Source organism: Neovison vison, chromosome 6, assembly GCF_020171115.1.
Source record: "Neovison vison isolate M4711 chromosome 6, ASM_NN_V1, whole genome shotgun sequence".
Classification (NCBI taxonomy): domain Eukaryota; kingdom Metazoa; phylum Chordata; class Mammalia; order Carnivora; family Mustelidae; genus Neogale; species Neogale vison.
This window is the reverse complement of record NC_058096.1, coordinates 134,499,721-134,525,034: the sequence shown is the minus strand read 5'-3', so window position 1 is coordinate 134,525,034 and position 25,314 is coordinate 134,499,721. Positions and strand designations below refer to the sequence as shown.

Genomic DNA, 25,314 nt, shown 5'->3' with positions numbered 1-25,314 from the left:
TGCTGCAAATGCTTGCCTGAGCTAGTCTCCACAGCTCCATGTATAAATCCCGCCTAGAGCGAAATCCTCTTTTTCCGGGGCAACCCGTCTGGGAAAGCACAGCTTTCTTTGGAAACTCAGAGTCGGGTCTGTGGGATGCTGCTAATGCTTTACTGAGCTAGTCCTCACAGCACGTTGTAAGAAACCCTCATGGAGCGAAATGATTATGACCCTGTAAACCCGCTGTCTGAGGGAGAATCGTGCTTGCACCTGTCCAAAGAGGCTTAAGGAAAGGGACACGTCTGTCACTGGGCTCTCGAGGAGCATATCATGGGAAAGTGCAGCAAACTCTCTGGGATGAAGAGAAGGGGCCATTGGCCTTGTTGTCTGGAAACTGTCTTGAAGCAGGAGAGCCTGCCCTGGCAGGAACAGTGGGCTTGTGGCAGGACAAGTTTCTGCCTCTCCCTGTGCGGAGAGAATGAAGCCTGGCTGCTAAGGAGACACGAGCGGACGACTAGGGCAAACCCGCCTGCTCCACTCTGAGGAAAGAGTCTGGGCAGAAGGCAGGCCTGTCCTGTGTCTCTGGGCCCAAGAGGAGAGCAGCTCCTTGGCCACCTGTCCATAGGGCAGACGTGGGCATACCAGCAGGCTCCCGGCCCTGAACGCGCAGAAACAGCTCCTGGAGGAATGGGCAGTCAGATGCCATCTTCCTCCTGATAATACTAAATAATGCAACAATGTAAATAGCCCAGAAAATGACTCTAACACCGGGAAAACAAACCCCACTAAACTAAGTGTAGAATAGAGGCCACATGGAAGAGCATAGGAAGGAAAGACACACGGTTCCTAAACAGTCCCTTGGGATTATCTGCTGCTGGACGGGATTCACGGGTAAAGTAGGAGAGAGAAACAGACCCTCACACTGCAGAACCTGAAAGGACAAGACAAATCACCATAATATTTGGCTTTGAAAACCAGAGGGGCCAAATTTTATAAGTACTTATAATCAATGGTTCTTTAACTTGGGATTTTAAAAAATCTGTGGGTTTGGCTCTGGGAGAGGTTGGAGGCCCATAGGAAAGAATCCCTACCCTTAAAGAGACAACACAACAAATAGTCCCATATGATATAGCATAGAAGTGGCAGCTGAAAAACGTATAAGGCATATGGGTGAGAAAGTTGTTTACTCATCTCTGAAAATGTCCTCGAGGAATTAGGTCACTGGCAGAATCCTGCAGGAACAAAGGAAATAGCAGGCACCATTTCAGTCCCCATGTCTCCCAGCATAAACAGAGCCACCTCACTATCTAACTTGATTAACAGTGTGCCCCACTCCCTCCATCCAGATGGGCCTCTGTCCTAGCACTGCAGATACCCTCCCCAGAGGACAAGTGTGAAGACCTTGCAAATCAGCATGCATCACGCTTCTGTCCACACTGCAGATCTGTCTCCTCCAATATGTCTTGGCCAGAGACCAACCAAAGCAGTTTCACAAAACTGGCAATGTGCAAGCAGCCTTGACAAGAGCCGGCACCACTCCATACTGAGTCCTGCCCAAGGGAGAGTGAAAGATAACTACACACAACAGTAAGAGCACCCAACCCAGAAGTGGGCTGGTAGCAAACAGCTGGTCAGCATACAGCTGGTCTAAATGTAGCTCCACCCACAAATGAAAGCTTCTCAGGGGAAAACACCCTGCACACATAGGAAACGTGCCTGAAGTGCCAGGTTCTGGTGAACAAGGGACAGGACACTGCAGGGCACCATAGGACCTCTTCTTCATAAGGACACTATTTCAAGAAAAGGAGACGTAGCTAACTTTCTTAATACCTAGAAACATACATAGATAGACAAAATGAGGAGACAGAAAAATATCAAAGGAGAGGACAAAATCATAGCAAGAGAGCTAAATGAAATAGGGATGAGTAATATGCCTGATAGAGAATTTAAAGTAATGATCATGAAGATACTGGATTTGAGAAAAGAGTGGAGGACATCCGCAAGACCCCCACCAAACAGATAAAGAAGAACCAATCAGAGATGAAGAGCACAATAAATGGAGCTCAAAGTACACTAGATAGGATAAATACCAGATTAGAGGAAGCAGAAGAATGAATTAATAACCTCAGGACAGAGTGATGGAAAATAAGCAAACTGAGCAGGTGAAAAAAACAAAAGAAATTAGGCAAAGTGAGAATAGACTTAGGGAATCCAGTGACACCATGAAGCATAATGATATTGACATTATAGGGATCCCAGAAGGAGAAGAGAGAGAAAAGGGGGCAGAAAATTTATTTGAGGAAATAATAGCTGAAAACTTCTTGAATATGGGGAAGGAAATAGAAATCCAGACTGAGAAAAAAAAAAAAAAAGAAATCCAGACTGAGAAGGCACAGAGATGGCTCAATAAAATCAACCAAAAGATGTCCACACCAAGACACAATAATTAAAACTGCTAAAAGGTAATAGTAAAGAGAGAATTTTTTAAAGCAGCAAGAGAAAACAGTCCCATACAATGGAAACCCTGTTAGGTTGTCAGCCTGACTTTTTGTAAAGAGCTTATTTATTTATTTGAGAGATATACAGATAGTGAGAGGGAGCAGGAGTGGGGAGGAGAGAGAGAAGTGGGCTCCCCGCTGAGCAGGGAACTCGATGCAGGGTTCTATCCCAGGACCCTTGGGTCATGACCTTAGCTGAAGGCAGATGCTCAATGACTGAGCCACCCAGGTGCCCTTGTAAGCCTGATTTTTCGGCAGAAAATTTGCAAGCCAGAAATGAGTGGCATGATATACTCAAAATGCTGGGAGGGGGGGAAAACCCACCTTGCAACTTAAAATAGTGTATCCAGCAAAGCTATCATTCAGAATAGAAGGAGAAATAATTTCCCAGATAAAAATTGAATGAGTTCATGACACTAAAACAATCCAATAAGAAATGTTGAAGTGGACTCTTCTAGTGGGAAGGAAAAGTCATAAGGTAAGAAAAGCAGGAAGCACAAAACAGTAAAAATAAACATATTTGGGGGTGCCTGGGTGGCTCAGTGGGTTGAGCCTCTGCCTTCAGCTCGGGTCATGATCCCAGAGTCCTGGGATCGAGCCCCACATCTGGATCTCTGCTCACTAGGGAGCCTGCTTTCCCCTCTCTTTCTGTCTGCCTCTCTGCCTACTTGTGTTCTCTCTCTCTTTCAAATAAATAAATAAAATCTTAAAAAAGTAAGCATATTTGTAAAAATTAATCAAATGACTCAAAAAAGAAAAGGATGTAAAGTGTGGCATTAAATACCTAAAACATGACAGGGAGATGAGGCAAAAATGGGTTCAAACTTAAGCAAACATCAACTTAATATAGACTGCTATATGCAGATGTTATATACAAACCACTTGGTAACACAAAATCAAAGAACAGTAATAGATAGACAAAAAGTAAGGAGAGAATAATCCAAGTAAATCATTAAAGAGAGGTAAATTATTGTGAGAGAAGAGAAAAAGGAAGGAGGGAATAAAAAAGATCTATAAAAACAACCATAAAACAAGCAACAAAATGGCAGCAAATACATACCTGTGAATAATTATTTTGAATGTAAATAAACTAAATGCATCAATCAAAAGACATGGGTTGATGGAATGGATAACAAAGAAGAAAAACCTACATGCTGTTTACAAGAGACTCATTTCATATACCTAAAGATACATACAAGTTGAAAGTAAAGGATGGACAAATATTCATCATGCAAATAAGTGTGAAAAGAAAGCCACAGTAGAGAATCTTATACTGAATGAAACAGACTTTAAAACAAAGTTGGTAATAAGAGACAAAATAGGGCACTACTTGATAAAAAGAGGAAAACCCAACAAGAAAGTATAACAAATGTAAATATTTATGCACTCAACACAAGAATAAACAAATGCATAATATGGTTAATAATAAATATAAAGGTAGTAATTGATAATAAAACGATTATAGTAGAGGGATTTAACACCCCAGTTACATCACTGGAGAGGTCATCCAAACAGAAATTCAACATGGAAACAGGGAACTGAATCACACATTGGACCAGTGAATTTAACAGATACACTTAGAACATTTCATGCTAAAACATTCTTTTCAAGTGCACATAGAATATTCTCCAGAATATATCACATATTAGCCCCAAAATAAGTCTCAACAAATTAAAAAATATCAGTCATACCAATGCATATTTTCTGACCATAATGCTATGAAACTGGAAATCAACCATAAGAAAAAAATCTAGAAAGAGCACAGACATATCAAGGTTAAGCAACATGCTATGAAACAATGAATAAGTCAACCAAGAAATCAAGGAAGAAATAAAAAATTACATGGAGACAAAGAAAATGAAAACACAATGGTCCAAAATCTTTAAGATGCAGCAAAAGATGTTCCGAGAGGGAAGTTTATAGCAATACAGGCACCTCAAGGAGCAAGAAAAACCTCAAATAAACAACCTAATCTTACAATTTAGAAAAAGGAGAACAAAATTGAAAACAAGTAGAAGAAAGGAAACTGTCAAGATTAGACCAGAAATAAACAAAATAGAAACTGAAAACAAACATACAAAACAATAGCACAGATCAATGAAACCAGGAGCTGGTTCTTTGAAAAATTCAATGAAATTGATAAAACTTTAGCCAGATTCATCAAAAAAAAAGAAAGAAAGAAGGAGAGACAGATAGAGATACAGAGAGATGAGAAAGAGAGAGAGAGAGAAAATCAGAATGAATGAGAAGAAATAACAACCAACACCACAGAAATACAAAGCATTATAAGAGAATATTCTGAAAAATTACATGCCTACACATTGGACAACCTAGAAGAAGTGGGTAAATTTCTAGAAACATACAACCTCCCTAAACTGAATCAGGAAGAGATAGAAAATTGGAATAGATCAATTTCCAGCAATGAAAGAAAAGGCAATTAAAAAACTTCCAACAATCTGAGGGGTTTGAAGTGGCGGGGGGGTGGGAGGTTGGGGTACCAGGTGGTGGGTATTACAGAGGGCACGGATTGCATGGAGCAGTGGGTGTGGTGAAAAAATAATGAATACTGTTTTTCTGAAAATAAATAAATTGGAAAAAAAAAGTAACAACAACAACAAAAAAACTTCCAACAAACAAAAGTTCAGAACGAGAGGGATTCATAAGCGAATTCTACCAAATATTTCAATTATTGAAAATCAAACAACATAATACATCACATCAATAAGAGAACACAAATCATATGATCAATTTAATAGATGCAGAAAAAACATTTGAAAAGTTATATCCAATCATGATAGAAATCTTGTAGGTTTAGAGGAAACATATCTCAAAAAAGTCTATAAATGAAAAACTCATCACTTACCTCATACTCAATGGTGAAAAACATGAACAACAGAAGTGTGTGCATTCTCACCACTCATTCAATGTAGTACTGAAGTTATACCCAAGCAATCAGACAACAACAACAAAAATGAGGTGTATAATTGGTGAGGAATAGAACTTCCACCATTTAACAGAGGATATGATACTATATATAGAAAACCCTAAAGATGTCACAAAAAAACTATTGGAACAGATAAATGAATTTAGTAATGTTGCAGGATAAAAAAATCAATATACAGATATCCACTGCATTTCTATACACTGGGGATGAATCAGAAGAGATATTAAGAAAAAGATCCTATTTACAATTGCCCCAAATTAATAAAATACCTAGGAATAAACTTAACCAAACAGTCTGAGGGGTTTGAAGTGGCGGGGGGGTGGGAGGTTGGGGTACCAGGTGGTGGGTATTATAGAGGGCACGGTTTGCATGGAGCACTGGGTGTGGTGAAAAAATAATGAATACTGTTTTTCTGAAAATAAATAAATTGGAAAAAATATTAAAAAAAATAATTTAAAAAAAAAAAAAGAAATGAAGCCAGGACTGGAAGAGATTATGCTGAGTGAAATAAGTCAAGCAGAGAGAGTCAATTATCATATGGTTTCACTTATTTGTGGAGCATAACAAATAGCATGGAGGACAAGGGGTGTTAGAGAGGAGAAGGGAGTTGGGGTAAATTGGAAGGGGAGGTGAACCACGAGAGACTATGGGCTCTGAAAAACAATCTGAGGGGTTTGAAGTGGCGGGGCGGTGGGAGGTTGGGGTACCAGGTGGTGGGTATTACAGAGGGCACGGATTGCATGGAGCACTGGGTGTGGTGAAAAAATAATGAATACTGTTTTTCTGAAAATAAATAAATTGAAAAAAAATAGGAGTTCAAAGACCTGTACTGAGAACTATAAAACACTGATGAAAGAAATTAAACAGAAACAAATGAAAGTCATCCCATGCTTATGGATTGGAAGAATAAATATTGTTAAAATGTCCATACCACCCAAAGCAATCTACAGATTTAATGCAATTCCTATCACAATGCCAACAGCATTTTTCACAGAACTAGAACAAACAAACCTAAAATTTGTTTGGAATTCCTACAGACCCCAAATAATCAAAGCAATCATGAAAAAAATAAATAAAACAAAGCTGGAGGTAACACAATTCCAGTTTCAAGCTATATTACAAAGTTGTAGTCATCAAAATATTATGGTACTGGCACAAAAACAGAGAGGATAAATAGAACAGAATGTAAAACCTAGAAATAAACCTATAATTATATAGTAAAATAATTTATGACAAAAGATGCAACAATATGCAATGGAAAAAGATAGCCTCTTCAACAAATGGTCTTTGGAAAACTGGACAGCTACATGCAAAAGAATGAAACTGGACCACTTTCTTACACCATACAGAAAAATAAACTCAAAATGGAGTAAAGACCTATTTGTGAGATTGAAACCATAAAAACCCTAGAAGAATTATTGCACAGGCAATAATTTCTCTGATATTGGCCATTGCAACTTTTTTTCTAGATATTGTGACTACATAAAAAACAACAACAACAACAACTGATACACAGCAAAGGAAACAATACAACTAAAAGATAACGTACAGAATAGGTAAAGATATTTTCAAATAACATATCTGATAAAGGCTTAGTATCCAAAATATACAAAGAACTATACAACTCAACACCAAATAATCCAACTTAAAATGAGCAGAAGACAGGAACAGCCATTTCTCCAAAGAGCTAACAGATACATGACAAGATGCTCAACATCACTCATCATCAGGGAAATTCAAATCAAAATCACAATTACAACTCACACCTGTCAGAATGGCTAACATCAAAAAATAAGAAACAGTGTTGGCAAGGATATGGAGAGAAAAGTACTCTCATCTACAGTTAGGAGGAATGTAAACCGGTATACCCACTGAGGAAGACAGTATGAAGGTTCCTTAAAAAATTAAAAATAGAACTACCTTTGATCCATAATTCCACTTCTGGTATTTATTCAAAGAATATGAAAACCCTAACTTGAAAGGATCTATGCACCCCTATGTTTATTGGAGCATTATTTATAAGAGCAAAATTATGGAAGTGTGCCTTGGTTGATGAATGAATAAAGAAGGTGTGTATATATATATATTGTATACATACAATTGGACATTATTCAGTGATAAAAAAGAATGAAATATTGCCATTTGTAACAACATAGATAGATCTAGAGTATATAATGCTAAGTAAAATAAGTCAGCCAGAAAAAGATAAATACCATATGATTTCACTATTACACGGCAATTTAAGAAACAATATAAATGAACAAAGGGGAAAAAAAGAGACAAAAAAATACTCTTGGGCACCTGGGTGGCTCAGTTGGTTAAATGTCTGCCTTTGACTCAGGTCATGATCCCCACATTGTTCTCCTAGCTTGGCAGGGAGCCTGCTTCTCCCTCTCCCTTCTGCCTCTGCCTGCTGCTCCCCTGTCTTGTGCTCTCTGTCAAATAAACAAAATCTTTAAGAACAAACAAACAAACAAACAAAAGACCCAACTATAGAGAATAAATAGATGGTTACCATAGGGTAGTTGGCTGTTGGGATGGGTGAAATAAGTGATGGGGATGAAAAGTACACCTATTTTTTAAATTTTTTTACTTTTTATAAACATATATTTTTATCCCCAGGGGTACAGGTCTGTGAATCGCCAGGTTTACACACTTCACAGCACTCACCAAAGCACCTACCCTCCCCAATGTCCATAACCCCACCCCCCTTCTCTCAACCCCCCTCCCCTCAAAAACCCTCAGTTTGTTTTGTGAGATTAAGAGTCACTTATGATTTGTCTCCCTCCCAATCCCATCTTGTTTCACTGATTCTTCTCCTACCCACTTAAGCCCCCATGTAGCATCACCACTTCCTCATATCAGGGAGATAATATGATAGTTGTCTTTCTCCGCTTGACTTATTTAGCTAAGCATGATACGCTCTAGTTCCATCCATGTTGTCGCAAATGGCTAGATTTCATTTCTTTGACGGCTGCATAGTATTCCATTGTGTATTTATACCACATCTTCTTTATCCATTCATCTGTTGATGGACATCTGGGTTCTTTCCATAGTCTGGCTATTGTGGACATTGCTGCTATAAACATTCGGGTGCACGTGCCCCTTTGGATCACTATGTTTGTATCTTTAGGGTAAATACCCACTAGTGCAATTGCTGGGTCATAGGGAAGTTCTATTTTCAACATTTTGAGGAACCTCCATGCTGTTTTCCAGAGTGGTTGCACCAGTTTGCATTCCCACCAACAGTGTAGGAGGGTTCCCCTTTCTCCGCATCCTCACCAGCATCTGTCATTTCCTGGCTTGTTGATTTTAAACATTCTGACTGGTGTGAGGTGACATCTCATTGTGGTTTTGATTTGTATTTCCCTGATGCCGAGTGATATGGAACACTTTTTTATGTGTCTGTTGGCCATCTGGATGTCTTCTTTACAGAAATATCTGTTCATGTCCTCTGCCCATTTCTTGATTGGATTATTTGTTTTTTTGGGTGTTGAGTTTGCTAAGTTCTTTATAGAATTTGGACACTAGTCCTTTATCTCATATGTCGTTTGAAAACATCTTCTCCCATTCTGTCAGTTGTCTTTTAGTTTTGTTTACTGTTTCCTTTGCTGTGCAAAAGCTTTTGATCTTGGGATGCCTGGGTGGCTCAGTTGGTTAAGCAGCTGCCTTCGGCTCAGGTCATGATCCCAGCGTCCTGGGATCGAGTCCCACATCGGGCTCCTTGCTCAGCAGGGAGCCTGCTTCTCCCTCTGCCTCTGCCTGCCTCTCTGTCTGCCTGTGCTCGCTCTCCTTCTCTCTCTGACAAATAAATAAATAAAATCTTAAAAAAAAGCTCTTGATCTTGATGAAATCCCAATAGTTCATTTTTGCCCTTGCTTCCCTTCCCTTTGGCGATGTTCCTAGGAAGATGTTGCTGCAGCTGAGGTCGAAGAGGTTGCTGCCTGTGTTCTCCTCAAGGATTTGGATGGATTCCTTTCTCACATTGAGGTCCTTAATCCATTTTGAGTCTATTTTTGTGTGTGGTGTTAGGAAATGGTCCAATTTCATTTTTCTGCATGTGGCTGTCCAATTTTCCCAGCACCATTTATTGAAGAGGCTGTCTTTTTTCCATTGGAAATTCTTTCCTGCTTTGTCAAAGATTAGTTGACCATAGAGTTGAGGGTCCATTTCTGGGCTCTCTACTCTGTTCCATTGGTCTATGTGTCTGTTTTTGTGCCAGTACCATGCTGTCTTGATGATGACAGCTTTATAATAGAGCTTGAAGTCCAGAATTGTGATGCCACCAACTTTGGCTTTCTTTTTCAATATTCCTTTGGCTATTTGAGGTCTTTTCTGGTTCCATATAAATTTTAGGATTATTTGTTCCATTTCTTAGAAAAAGATGGATGGTACTTTGATAGGAATTGCATTAAATGTGTAGATTGCTTTAGGTAGCATAGATATTTTCACAATATTTATTCTTCCAATCCAGGAGCATGGAACATTTTTCCATTTCTTTGTGTCTTCCTCCATTTCTTTCATGAGTACTTTATAGTTTTCTGAGTATAGATTCGTAGCCTCTTTGGTTAGGTTTATTCCTAGGTACCTTATGGTTTGGGGTGCAATTGTAAATGGGATTGACTCCTTATTTTCTCTTTCTTCTGTCTTGTTGTTGGTGTAGAGAAATGCAACTGATTTCTGTGCATTGATTTTATATCCTGACACTTTACTGAATTCCTATACAAGTTCTAGCAGTTTTGGAGTGGAGTCTTTTGGGTTTTCCACATAAAGTATCATATCATTTGCGAAGAGTGATAGTTTGACTTCTTCTTTGCCGATTTGGATGCCTTTAATTTCCTTTTGTTGTCTGATTGCTGAGGCTAGGACTTCTAGTACTATGTTGAATAGCAGTGGTGAAAATGGACATCCCTGCCATGTTCCTGACCTTGGAGGAAAAGCTTTCAGTTTTTCTCCATTGAGAATGATATTTGCGGTGGGTTTTTCATAGATGGCTTTGATGATCTTGAGGTATGTGCCCTCTATCCCTACACTTTGAAGGGTTTTGATCAGGAAGGGATGCTGTACTTTGTCAAATGCTTTTTCAGCATCTATTGAGAGTATCATATGGTTCTTGTCCTTTCTTTTATTGATGTGTTGTATCACATTGACTGATTTGCGGATGTTGAACCAACCTTGAAGCCCTGGAATAAATCCCACTTGGTCGTGGTGAATAATCCTTTTAATGTACTGTTGAATCCTATTGGCTAGTATTTTGGTGAGAATTTTCGCATCTATGTTCATCAAGGATATTGGTCTACAGCTCCCTTTTTTGATGGGATCCTTGTCTGGTTTTGGGATCAAAGTGATGTTGGCCTCACAAAATGAGTTTGGAAGTCTTCCTTCCATTTCTATTTTTTGGAACAGTTTCAGGAGAATAGGAATTAGTTCTTCTTTAAATGTTTGGTAGAATTCCCCTGGGAAGCCGTCAGGCCCTGGGCTTCTGTTTGTTTGGAGATTTTTAATGACTGTTTCAATCTCCTTACTGGTTATGGGTCTGTTCAGGCTTTCTATTTCTTCCTGGTTCAGTTGTGGTAGTTTATATGTTTCTAGGAATGCATCCATTTCTTCCAAATTGTCAAATTTGTTGGCGTAGACTTGCTCATAGTATGTTCTTATAATAGTTTGTATTTCTTTGATGTTAGTTGTGATCTCTCCTCTTTCATTCATGATTTTATTTATTTGGGTCTTTCCTCTTTTCTTTTTGATAAGTCTGGCCAGGGGTTTATCAATTTTATTAATTCTTTCAAAGAACCAGCTCCTAGTTTCGTTGATTTGTTCTATTGTTTTTTTGGTTTCTATTTTATTGATTTCTGCTCTGATCTTTATGATTTCTCTTCTCCTGCTGGGCTTAGGTTTTCTTTCTTGTTCTTTCTCCAGCTCCTTTAGGTGTAGTGTTAGGTTGTGTACCTGAGACCTTTCTTGTTTCTTGAGAAAGGCTTGTACCGCTATATATTTTCTCTCAGGACTGCCTTTGTTGTGTCCCACAGATTTTGAACCATTGTGTTTTCATTATCATTTGTTTCCATGATTTTTTTCAACTTTTCTTTAATTTCCCGGTTGACCCATTCATTCTTTAGAAGGATGCTGTTTAGTCTCCATGTATTTGGGTTCTTTCCAAACTTCCTCTTGTGGTTGAGTTCTAGCTTCAGAGCATTGTGGTCTGAAAATATGCAGGGAATGATCCCAATCTTTTGATACCAGTTGAGTCCTGATTTAGGACCGAGGATGTGATCTATTCTGGAGAATGTTCCATGTGCACTAGAGAAGAATGTATATTCTGTTGCTTTGGGATGAAATGTTCTGAATATATCTGTGATGTCCATCTGGTCCAGTGTGTCATTTAAAGCCTTTATTTCCTTGTTGATCTTTTGCTTGGATGATCTGTCCATTTCAGTGAGGGGAGTGTTAAAGTCCCCTACTATTGTTGTATTATTGTTGATGTGTTTCTTTGATTTTGTTATTAATTGGTTTATATAGTTGGCTGCTCCCACGTTGGGGGCATAGATATTTAAAATTGTTAGACCTTCTTGTTGGACAGACCCGTTGAGTATGATATAGTGTCCTTCCTCATCTCTTATTATAGTCTTTGGCTTAAAATCTAATTGATCTGATATAAGGATTGCCACTCCTGCTTTCTTCTGATGTCCATTAGCATGGTAAATTCTTTTCCACCCCCTCACTTTAAATCTGGAGGTGTCTTCGGGCTTAAAATGAGTTTCTTGGAGGCAACATATAGATGGGTTTTGTTTTTTTATCGATTCTGATACCCTGTGTCTTTTGATTGGGGCATTTAGCCCATTAACATTCAGGGTAACTATTGAGAGATATGAGTTTAGTGCCATTTTATTGCCTGTAAGGTGATTGTTACTGTATATTGTCTCTGTTCCTTTATGATCTACCACTTGTACGTTCTCTCTTTGCTTAGAGGACCCCTTTCAATATTTCCTGTAGAGCTGGTTTGGTGTTTGCAAATTCTTTCAGTTTTTGTTTGTCCTGGAAGCTTTTAATCTCTCCTTCTATTTTCAATGATAGCCTAGCTGGATATAGTATTCTTGGCTGCATGTTTTTCTCGTTTAGTGCTCTGAAAATATCATATCAGCTCTTTCTGGCCTGCCAGGTCTCTGTGGATATGTCAGCTGCCAATCTAATATTTTTACCATTGTATGTTACAGACTTCTTTTCCTGGGCTGCTTTCAGGATTTTCTCTTTGTCACTAAGACTTGTAAATTTTACTATTAGGTGACGGCGTGTGGGCCTATCCTTATTGATTTTGAGGGACGTTCTCTGAACCTCCTGAATTTTGATGCTCGTTCCCTTTGCCATATTGGGGAAATTCTCCCCAATAATTCCAGTATACCTTCTGCTCTCCTCTCTCTTTCTTCTTCTTCTGGAATCCCAATTATTCTAATGTTGTTTCGTCTTATGGTGTCACTTATCTCTCGAATTCTCCCCTTGTGGTCTAGTAGCTGTTTGTCCCTCTTTTGCTCAGCTTCTTTATTCTCTGTCATTTGGTCTTCTAGATCGCTAATTCTTTCTTCTGCCTCATTTATCCTAGCAGTGAGAGCCTCCATTTTTGATTGCACTCATTAATAGCTTTTTAGATTTCAACTTGGTTAGATTTTAGTTCTTTTATTTCTCCAGAAAGGGCTTTTATATCTCCCGAGAGGGTTTCTCTAATATCTTCCATGCCTTTTTCAAGCCCGGCTAGAACCTTGAGAATTGTCATTCTGAACTCTAGATCTGACATATTACCAATGTCTGTATTGATTAGGTCCCTAGCCTTCGGTACTGCCTCTTGTTCTTTTTTTTGTGGTGAATCTTTCCGCCTAGTCATTTTGTCCAGATAAGAGTATATGAAGGAGCAAGTAAAATACTAAAAGTGTGGGAACAATCCCAGGAAAATATGCTTTAACCAAATCAGAAGAGATCCCAAATCATGAGGGGGGAGAAAGGGGATAAAAAGAGGTTCAAAAAGAAAGAAAGAAAAAAAAAGAATTAAAAAAAGAAAATGAATAAAGAAAAGTATAAACAAGAAAATATATATATATTAGATAAACTAGTTCAAAAACGTTAAAAAGGAAAAGTGTAAAAGTTAAAAAAATTTTAGCAAAAGAAGAGAAAAAAATGAAAAAGAAAAAAATGACTTTAACTGCAAGGCTAAAAAATCACATGGAAAAAGCCATGAGTTCCGTGCTTTTCTTTCTCCTCTTCTGGAATTCTGCTGCTCTCCTTGGTATTGAAACCGCACTCCTTGGTAGGTGAACTTGGTCTTGGCTGGATTTCTTGTTGATCTTCTGGGGGAGGGGCCTGGTGTAGTGATTATCAAGTGTCTTTGTCCCAGGCGGAATTGCACCGCCCTTACCAGGGGCCGGGCTGAGTAATCTGCTCGGGTTTGCTTTCAGGAGCTTTTGTTCTCTGAGCGCTTTCTGTAGAGTTCCAGAAGCCGGGAATACAAATGGTGGCCTCCTGGTCTCTGGCCCGGAGAAGCCGAGAGCCCAGGGCCCCACTCCTCAGTGGGCCCTCAGAGAACAGCACCAGTATCTCCCATCTGCCTGACCTCCGACCACGCTCCCAGCTCACTGACCCTGCGGCCAGTTCAAGGTAACCTTGAGCTGCAAGCTTACTGTTGGCTCTGTGTCTGTAGCCGGCTTTCCCGTTCCAATACCCGCAAGCTCTGTGACACTCAGACACCCCCGATCCTTCTGTGACCCTGCAGGATCTGAGGCCACGCTGACCCCGCGTGGGCTTCGCCCAGGTTTAGCCTCTGGTCGATGTCCCTCAGCGGAACAGACTTTTAAAAGTCCTGATTTTGTGCTTTGTTGCTCCGCCACTTGCCGGGAGCCAGCCCTTCCCCCCGGGGTCTATCTTCCCGTCGCTTTGGATTCACTTCTCTGCCAGTCCTACCTTTCAGAAAGTGGTTGTTTTTCTGTTTCTAGAATTGCTGTTCTTCTTCTCTTCAATCTGCCGATGGATTTGCAGGTGTTTGCAATCTTTAGATAAGCTATCTAGCTGATCTCCTGCTAGCTGAAGTAGTCTCAACCTGCTACTTCTCCACCATCTTGACCAACCTCCTCTCAAAGTACACCTATTTTGATGAGCACTGAGTAATATATGAATTGTCAAATCACTAATTATACACCTGAAATGAATGTAACACTGTGTATTAACTGCACTGGAATTAAAACTTAAAGAAAATGATTATATCTTAGCATTCAGTTATTTTACTCTGTTGGTAATGGAAAACCAGGCACAGGTACCTCAAACGAGAACACACGTACAAGAATGTGTGTGTTCTTATTTGTCTTAGAGAAAAAATACCTTGAAAACTGAATGAGGCTTCTGTTTTCCAACTTGGGAGTCATCACTTCCAAGAAGAATAAAGCTGAATAAATAGAACACCAATGACTTTTTCTTAGATTCATCCAAGAGTGTGTCACAAGGTTGACCAATGCCTCCCAAATTGGTGACAGGTGAATATAGAGAATTACAGCTTACTGGGAACAAAAGCCCTGGAGAAGCTGGCTGCTGGAATCAACCAAGGTAGGAAAAATTAAATTATAATCAACAAATTCCTGGAAGATCAATATGCACAATGATGGAGAGTTAAAAATTAGGACTGGGAGCCTTAGGGGCCCCACATTTCCATGAGTTACATCTATGAATCCCATCAGAAGCTCTGACTGAAGATCAGGGAGCTTCCTTTGGGGAAAGGAGAATTAACCATTCTGAAATATGCCGAGAGCATTTTGTACTTCTTTTTTTTCCAATTTATTTATTTTCAGAAAAACATTATTCATTATTTTTTCACCACACCCAGTGCTCCATGCAAGCTGTGCCCTCTATAATACCCAACACCTGGCACCCCAACCTCCCACCCCCCTGCCACTTCAAACCCCTCAGATTGTTTTTCAGAGCCCATAGTCTCTCATGGTTCACCTCCCCTTCCAATTTACCCAAATTCCCTACTCCTCTCTAACTCCATGCTATTTGTTATGCTCCACAAATAAGTGAAACCATATGATAATTGACTCTCTCTGCTTGACTGATTTCACTCAGCATAATCTCTTCTAGTCCCGTCCATGTTGCTACAAAAGTTGGGTATTCATCCTTTCTGATGGAGGCATAATACTCCATAGTGTATATGGACCACATCTTCCTTATCCATTCATCCATTGAAGGGCATCTTGGTTCTTTCCATAGTTTGGCGACCGTGGCCATTGCTGCTATAAACATTGGGGTACAGATGGCCCTTCTTTTCACGACATCTGTATCTTTGGGGTAAATACCCAGGAGTGCAATTGCAGGGTCATAGAGAAGCTCTATTTTTAATTTCTTGAGGAATCTCCACACTGTTCTCCAAAGAGGCTGCACCAACTTGTATTCCCACCAACAGTGTAAGAGGGTTCCCCTTTTTCCACATCCTCTCCAACACATGTTGTTTCCTGTTTTGTTAATTTTGGCCATTCTATCTGGTGTAAGGTGATATCTCAATGTGGTTTTAATTTGAATCTCCCTGAGGGCTAATGATGATGAGCATTTTTTCATGTGTCTGATAGCCATTTGTATGTCTTGATTGGAGAAGTGTCTGTTCATATCTTCTGCCCATTTTTTGATGTGTTTGCCTGTTTCGTGTGTGTTGAGTTTGAGGTGTTCATTATAGATCCTGGATATCAACCTTTTGTCTGTACTGTCATTTGCAAATATCTTCTCCCATTCCGTGGGTTGCCTCTTTGTTTTTTTGACTGTTTCCTTTGCTGTGCAGAAGCTTTTGATTTTGATGAAGTCCCAAAAGTTTATTTTCGCTTTTGTTTCCTTTGCCTTTGGAGACGTATCTTGGAAGAAGTTGCTGTGGCTGATATCGAAGAGATTACTGCCTATGTTCTCCTCTAGGATTCTGATGGATTTCTGTCTCACGTTGAAGTCTTTTATCCATTTTGAGTTTATCTTTGTGTACGGTGTAAGGGAATGGTCGAGTTTCATTCTTCTACATATAGCTGTCCAGTTTTCCCAGCACCATTTATTGAAGACACTGTCTTTTTTCCACTGTATATTTTTTCCTGTTTTGTCGAAGATTAATTGACCATAGAGTAGAGGGTCCATATATGGGCTCTCTACTTTGTTCCACTGGTCTATGTGTCTGTTTTTATGCCAGTACCATGCTGTCTTGGTGATCACAGCCTTGTAATAAAGCTTGAAATCAGGTAACATGATGCCGCCAGCTTTATTTTTGTTTTTCAGCATTTCCTTAGCGATTCGGGGTCTCTTCTGATTCTATACAAATTTTAGGATTATTTGCTCCAGCTCTTTGAAGAATGCCGGTGGAATTTTGATCAGAATGGCATTAAAAGTATAGATTGCTCTAGGCTGTATAGACATTTTAACAATGTTTATTTTTCTGATCCAAGAGCATGGAATGGTCTTCCATCTTTTTCTGTCTTCTTCATTTTCTTTCATGAGTGTTCTGTAGTTCCTCAAGTGCAGATCCTTTACTTCTTTGGTTAGGTTTATTCCCAGGTATCTTATGGTTCTTGGTGCTATAGTAAATGGAATCGATTCTCTAATTTCCCTTTCTGTATTTTCATTGTTAGTGTATAAGAAAGCCACTGATTTCTGCACATTGACTTTGTATCCTGCCACATTGCTGAATTGCTGTATGAGTACTAGTAGTTTGGGGGTGGAGTCTTTTGGGTTTTCCATAAAAAGAATCATGTCATCTGTGAAGAGAGTTTGACTTCTTCATTACCAATTTGGATACCTTTTATTTCTCTCTGTTGTCTGATTGCTGTTGCTAGGACTTCTAATACTATGTTGAACAAGAGTGGTGAAAGTGGGCATCCTTGTCTTGTTCCTGATCTCAGTGGGAAGGCTGCAAGCTTTTTCCCATTGAGGATGATATTTGCTGTGGGTCTTTCATAGATAGATTTGATGAGGTTCAGGAATGTTCCCTCTATCCCTATACTTTGAAGCATTTTAATCAGGAACAGATGCTGGATTTTGTCAAATGCTTTTTCTGCATCAATTGAGAGGACCATGTGGTTCTTCTCTCTTCTCCTATTAATTTGTTGTATCACATTGATTGATTTGCAAATGTTGAACCATCCTTGTAGCCCAGGGATAAATCCCAGCAGATCATGGTGGATAATCTTTTTAATGTGCTGTTGGATCCTGTTGGCTAGGACCTTGTAGAGAATCTTAGCATCCATATTCATCAGTGATATTGGTCTAAAATTCTCCTTTTTGGTAAGGTCCTTGCCTGGTTTGGGGATCAGGGTAACGCTGGCTTCATAAAAAGAGTCTGGAAGTTTTCCTTCTGCTTCAATTTTTTGAAACAGCTTCAGGAGAATAGGTGTTATTTCTTCTTGGAAGGTTTGGTAGAATTCCCCAGGGAATCCGTCAGGTCCTGGGCTCTTGTTTTTTGGGAGGTTTTTGATCACTGCTTCAATCTCGTTATATGATATCGGTCTATTCAGGTTGTCGTTTTCTTCCTGGCTCAATGTTGGTAGTTTATATTTTTCCAGGAATGCCTCCATTTCGTCTAGGTTGCTAAGCTTATTGGCATATAACTGTTGATAATAACTTCTGAAGTTTCTACTTCCTTGGTGTTCGTTGTGATCTCTCCCTTTTCATTCATAATTTTATGAATTTGGGCTTTCTCTCTTTTCTTTTGGATTAGTGTAGCCAGTGGCTTATCGATGTTATTGATTCTTTCAAAAAACCAGCTTCTAGTTTCATTGATACGTTCTACTGTATCTCTGGTTTCTCCCTCATTGATCTCAGCTCTAATCTTGATGATTTCCCTTCTTATGTGTGGAGTTGGTTTGATTTGTTGTTGATCCTCCAGTTCTTTAAGGTGTAGAGACAGCTGGTGTGTTCTGGATTTTTCAATTTATTTGAGCGAGGCTTGAATGGCTATATATTTTCCCCTTAGGACCGCCTTTGCTGTATCCCATAGGTTTTGGACAGAAGTGTCTTCATTCTCATTGGTTTCCATGAATTGTTTCACTTCTTCTTTGATCTCCTGGTTGATCCAAGCATTCTTAAGCAAGGTGGTCTTTAGCTTCCAGGTGTTTGAGTTCCTTCGGAACTTTTCCTTGTAATTGAGCTCAGTTTCAAAGCATTGTGATCTGAGAATATGCAGGGAATCATCTCAGTCGTTTGGTATCGGTTGAGTCCTGATTTGTGACCCAGTATGTGGACTTGAGAAGAATGAGTATTCTGTTGTTTTAGGGTGGAATGTTCTGTATATATCTATGAGGTCCATCTGGTCCAATGTGTCATTCAATGCTCTTGTTTCTTTATTGATTTTCTGCTTCGATGATCTGTCTAATTCTGAAAGAGGCGTGTTAAGATCTCCTACGATTAGTGTATTCCTATCAATATGACTCTTTATCTTCATTAACAATTTTCTTAAGTAATTGGCTGCTCCCATATTGGGTGCATAGATATTTACAATTGTTAGATCATCTTGGTGGATAGTCCCTTCAAGGATTATGTAGTGTCCTTCTGTATCTCTGACTACAGTCTTTAGTTTGAAGTCTAATTTATCTGATATGAGAATCGCTACCCCAGCCTTCTTTTGAGGCCCGTTGGCATGAAAGATGCTTCTCCATCCCTTCACTTTCAGTCTGCTTGTATCTTCAGGTTCAAAATGGGTCTCTTGTAGACAACATATGGATGGGTCCTGTCGTTTTATCCAATCTGCAACCCTGTGCCGTTTTATGGGTGCATTTAGGCCATTCACATTGAGAGTGATTATTGATAGATACGTTTTTATTGACAACATGGAGCTTGAACTAATGACCCTGAGATCAAGAGTCACATGCTCTGCAGACAAAGCAAGCCAGGTGCCCCTCAACATTTTCTACATAAGACTAGAACAAGGTTCAGAAATGCTGATCGAAATGAGCTTTCAATTGTTCAAGTCGCATTCAGGAAAGTAGGTCAAGCTTGGATCCAACAGTGTGGATATTTTTGCAATGGGAAACAACCAACCACAATAGGAACTGACTTTGAATACCAAGTAAATAGACTCATCCTAGAAGATACTCTTTTTCGTGCTTAAAACTTTTGTCGGGAGGCAATCGTGGGGAGTAAGGCATATTCTCATACCTTCCTATACAGCAGAAACAAGCATTTTCAGAGGATATTCGTGGACATACAACAATATTCAAAAGGAGTTTATATAGCAAAAGAAATAAGGCTAGGGGTACCTGGTGGGCTCAGTCAGTTAAGTTGCTGTCTTAGCTCAGGTCATTATCTCAGGGTCCTGAGATCAATTCCTATGTCAGGCTCCCTGCTCAGTGGGAAGTTTGCTTCTCTTTCTGTCCCTCTGCTGCTCCCCCTGCTTATGTTCCTTCACTCTCGTGCTCGCTCTCTCTCAAATAAATAAATAAAATCTTAAGAAAAAAAAGAGATAAGTAAGTTTAATGAACTTTGTGTGTCTGAGAGGGGTCTGCAATCAACCATAAGCATTGGTACATGTAAATGGTCACCCCATATGAAACAGTTCCAGATTCTAACTAAGTGAGATCGAGAATAACACTAAATGAAGACATAAAGAAGTTCCTGAAAGTCATTCTAAAAGCTTCAGACCAGGCTCTTCAGTGTGCCCTATGATAATGTTTTGGTTATACCATCATTGCCATCAAACCCACTCATATAGGACTTGTATATTTTGGTATGTTTATTCCATAATGTGAGTTCATTTGTGTTCAACCAATTCTTTTTTGTCCGAAGTTTTAAAAAGAAAAAAAAAGTTTTTATTAAGCAGGATTCTGAAACTGAAAGGACATTTTGTTTCTCATCCAAATGGACACTGTATACTCTTAACACCCTGATTTGCTCACAGGTAGATAGAGTATCAGTCCCATTATAGAGTGAGCAGGGCCATTTGGTAAACATTCTTACATTAACCAAGGATTGTACGTGGTTAGTGCTTAAACTTGTTTCCCTCAAAATAGACATACAGAGGTATATGACACTATAGTGACATATACCTCTATGTCAACATTATCATCATTCCTAAATGGGTCACAGTGGGGGAACTCAGACTTTGTAAGGTCCCCACTGAGGCTGGTTATTCTGTGTGTGGGCCTCTTGTGGCATAGTTTTTGCTCTTCCCCATCCTGCTCCATGCCCCAAGAAGCTAACCTGCAAGTCTGCACTATCCAGACTCATCTGCCCTCTGCCATTTAGTTAGGTTTGACAAATGCACTGCAGGAGATTGGAGAGTGAAAGGAGGAAGAGGTCAGGGATTTATTCCTGCTGCTCTCTGCCTGGTTCAGGAGCACCTGTGTTCCTTTACAGATGGCCTCAGCGCTCATCAGGTGGCTTCTCTCCAAGGCTTACAGCCCTTACCATGCTCCAGTAGAGCTCTCCTTTGGGACTTCCTGCTCTCTCCTCAACATCCACTGTTGGTTCCTTATCCTTGACAATCAGTCCCTACATCAAACCCTCTTTGATTTCCCCATTGGAATGGCTTCCTGCCTGAAACATGTATCTTCCATGTATTATTTTCTTATATATTATATTTTCTCATTAACACAAATATTTATTAATGCTATTTATATACCAAAACAGATTGAGTGTGAAGTTTGGATAACTTGAAGTCACCATTTGCTTCTGCACAAAGGTATTTTCTTATTTATTAATGAACATTTTTCTTTGCTATCCTTCTGTTTTTGTCCAGATATTGGCCTCTATCAAATATTTAAAAATTAGCTTAGTTTCTATTAAACAAAACTAAAAGTGATTCTGTTACAGTGACTGTATGGCAACCAAATACATCTGATATCAAGAGTCATTTAAAACGTTTCTTGGGATGCCTGGATGGCTCAGTCTGTTAAGCATCTGCCTTTGGCTCAGGTCACGATCTCAGGGTCTTGAGACCCAGTCCTGCATCAGGCTCCCTGAAGCCTGTTTCTCCCTCTGCCTGCCGCTCCCCCTGCTTGTGCTTTCTCTTTCTGACAGATAAATAAATAAAATCTGAAAAACAAATCAAAACAAAACAAAAAACAACTTAAAACCCCCCCACCAAAATTTAATAAATAAAAACCAAACAAACAAAAACCAAAACACCCCTGCTTTTTGATCATCTCTGTCAGTTTGTGCTACTTATGGCAGAGAAGGCTGGGGTTTTATAAATTCCAAGCCTTATCTGAACAGTGTGCATATAAAAGTTGTCTTTTAGTTTAGTAAAGGGGTATCCATGAAGCTGTGGACCCCTGCATTCTTGTCTCTGCTCATCAATAACAACCGTTTATCCAACTGTCCTCTTTCAGGCGACCACAGGTTTTAGGAGCTGGGAAGGGTCCACGAATAGGTTGTGCAAGTTTCCTGTGAGGCATTGGGGGGTGGGGAAGTGGGTCTCAGCAAGCCACTTCTCACTGTGGTTGTTCCTGCAGATCTGGTTGAAGTAGGACTGTTGAGATTGTTGGGAAGACTTGCTGGGACTGTGTGCTCTGAGCCATGGGAGGACCCGGCTGGGGAGGTGTTGGTTATGAGCTGTTGTTTCTTTGGTGCCTGGAGAACGAGAACCATGGTTGTTAAATGCTTTTACTGGTTGCTGGAAAGCCAAAGGAGAAGATATTGCAGGGAAGCAGAATTTGCCTGGAGAGGTATGGCTGAAGCCTGAGGTTGCATATGAAGTATTTCTCCATTTGACACTTAAAGATTTAAGTCACTTCTGCTGCTTTTCACTGAGTCAACTTGCATATTTGATTTTTGGGACTCTCATTCATTATTTAATATAATTCCCACAATAACCCTGTCAGAAGTATCACTCTGAGGACCACCAAAACAGAATCATACTTACCACAAAGTTGTAATTTAGAAGTAAATCTACATTTGACCAACTTTGAAACTTTCTTCCTCTACTTCATACAGTTTCCTTCTAGAAGGTCTGTTAATACTTACTTGGCAAATCATCCATAAATATGCTATTATTATTCCCATTTTGCAAATGGAAACTAAGAATCAAAACCATCTACTCGCTCCACGTCACAAACATACTTGACTATACACATTATCGTGATTTTACTCTGCCACTGTCTTTATCACAATGTCTTAACTATTGCCGGAAATTTTTGTCCAGAGAGATAAAAGTTAAAAATAGCTTCAATGTTCCTTTCAGGAACTTCCTAAAAAATCCATTTTTAATGAATGTAAGACTGTTTGGCTTTTCAATAGATAGCATCAAATAATTCTTTGCTTTCTGTTTTTTCCATACCTTTACCTCAAAGCCCTCATTTTGCTGTACCCACAAATCCTCAAGCATTCTGCTGTGACCTTTATCCCATCCTAATTAAAAGCCATCCCTTGCCTTGAAAGACTTGCCTTAAACCAAATCTAACAATTTTAAATATCTATGCCCCCAACGTGGGCGCAGCCAACTATATAAACCAATTAATAACAAAATCAAAGAAACACATCAACAATAATATAATAATAGTAGGGGACTTTAACACTCCCCTCACTGAAATGGACAGATCATCCAAGCAAAAGATCAACAGGGAAATAAAGGCCTTAAATGATACACTGGATGAGATGGACATCACAGATATATTCAGAACACTTCATCCCAAAGCAACAGAATACACATTCTTCTCTAGTGCACATGGAACATTCTCCAGAATAGATCACATCCTCGGTCCTAAATCAGGACTCAACCGGTATCAAAAGATTGGGATCATTCCCTGCATATTTTCAGACCACAATGCTCTGAAGCTAGAACTCAACCACAAGAGGAAGTTTGGAAAGAACACAAATACATGGAGACTAAACAGCATCCTTCTAAAGAATGAATGGGTCAACCGGGAAATTAAAGAAGAATTGAAAAAAATCATGGAAACAAATGATAATGAAAATACAACGGTTCAAAATCTGTGGGACACAACAAAGGCAGTCCTGAGAGGAAAATATATAGCGGTACAAGCTTTTCTCAAGAAACAAGAAAGGTCTCAGGTACACAACCTAACCCTACACCTAAAGGAGCTGGAGAAAGAACAAGAAAGAAACCCTAAGCCCACCAAATAACAAAACTTCATATCACAGCTTTGCTCTCTTCCTTCCAAGATGCTACTAATTCGTTGTCAAATCTGTGTTCTCCCTTAGTGAGCAATAGATTCAGATTTACCTTTCAACAGGTTATTTTCGTGGAATTTTTGAGGATCCAGCATTTGGCAACACTAACACTTCAGGGACTTAAATAACCACCCAAGTTCAGCTAGATAGGAAGACGTGGAGCTGAGATTCAAACTGAGGCCTTCTGACCCTGGAGGCCTCTCATAAATAGCAAATATTTTTGTCTCTAATAAAGGTATACTATTAAAAGAAAATGTGACAAATTACTTAGTATAAATGTTACTAACTGGTCACTAGAGTGTTTAACACAGTCCCTGAAGGCTTTGTATAACAGAGCACTATCTTTTAAGGTATTCAGAAAAAAATTATTAAAAATTAGTCTTTTTCTTTTATCATTTCCCAAAGCTTAACTTTTTAAGACTTTTGTTACTTAGATTCCCAAATATATCAGAATAATTAGCAAAAGTAATAGTATTTCTTTATATATCAACTTGTCGTATGAAAGTGTTGAGCTGTGTTTTATCACTACATAAAAGTAAAAATGGGATTTGCCTTTACATGGCATTATGCATCAAAGTACTGATTTCTGAATTGTCTTCACTGTGCAACAGTGATTATTTTATCATCTGAATGAAAAGAGCAGAATTTTACTTGCTCTAAAAAAGTAGTTGTTATAGTAAAAGTAGGCATTTCAATAAAACAGCATATGATTTTACTCTTGAGATACCAAAGGCAATAACTCAGAGAGACTTGAGTAAGAATTATCATTTTTAAATTACATATTTGAAAGCAATTATGAAAATAGGAACTGATGAATAAACAAAAGGTGTCAAGAAAGTTCCTAGAAAATTCTGGAAATAGATTCTCTTCCTCTTGTTTATTTTATTTTTCTGGAGACCTATGTCCTCTGGGAGCTCTCAAATAAATCTGTTGCAAACAGATGTTAATGTTTAATGTCATTTTAGCCTGATGATATGGGGAGCAACTCACAAAGGCTTCCACTGAGGGGACTCTCAGGATTAATAGACTCTCTACCCTCTCTCTGTGAATCATACTGGCTGATTCCCACAGCAAACTGAACCTCAGCACTGCCATACTAGCCCCCATTCTATCCTTGTACTTGTGCTCCCATCAGCTGAGTTGTATGCTTCCCTAGACTCAATTGTGTTTGATTTGAAACCTTGTCATTGTAATACTATAACAACTACATGTTAATACAACTTGACAACTACATATTACCCAAGATGACAGGATGTAAAAGAAAAATGTTGCTGCTGTGAAAACTAAATTAAATACTTCAGAAAACAAACTGCTTTTTAAAATGAGATCAAATCAAATAATTATAAAGAATTGGGAAAAAAACCCTTTTAAGGGCTAGACAAGTTTTGCTTTTAGCTTTAAGATCTTTTTCTCACTTGAAACACACTAGGAAATGTAGATGAATTAAGTAGATGTATATGAAAATGTAGATGAATTATGAGTATAGTTTTGTGAGAAAGACTATCTGGAACTCCAGTTACCCGATTCATATTAAAAAAAAAGCCTTGGGTCTATTATAAAAGGAAGGTAAGTAAATATGTATTTATATGTTTGATATAAAATTCAAAGTTCCAGTTTAATATGTATCTCTTTTATGACTGTCTAATATGACTGACATTTCTTGATTAACCAATTGTGATGGTTAATTTTACATGTCATTTTGACTAGGCAATGACATGCTCAGATATCTGGTTAAACACTATTCTGACTTTGTGAGGGTGTTTTTCGATG

The 25,314-nt window shown here is 39.0% G+C and overlaps 1 pseudogene; it reads right to left on the bottom strand.

Moving 5' to 3' along the window:
* Positions 1-21,707: 21,707 nt before the first annotated feature.
* On the bottom strand, positions 21,708-22,738 carry LOC122910136 (annotated as a pseudogene).
* Positions 22,739-25,314: the final 2,576 nt, after the last annotated feature.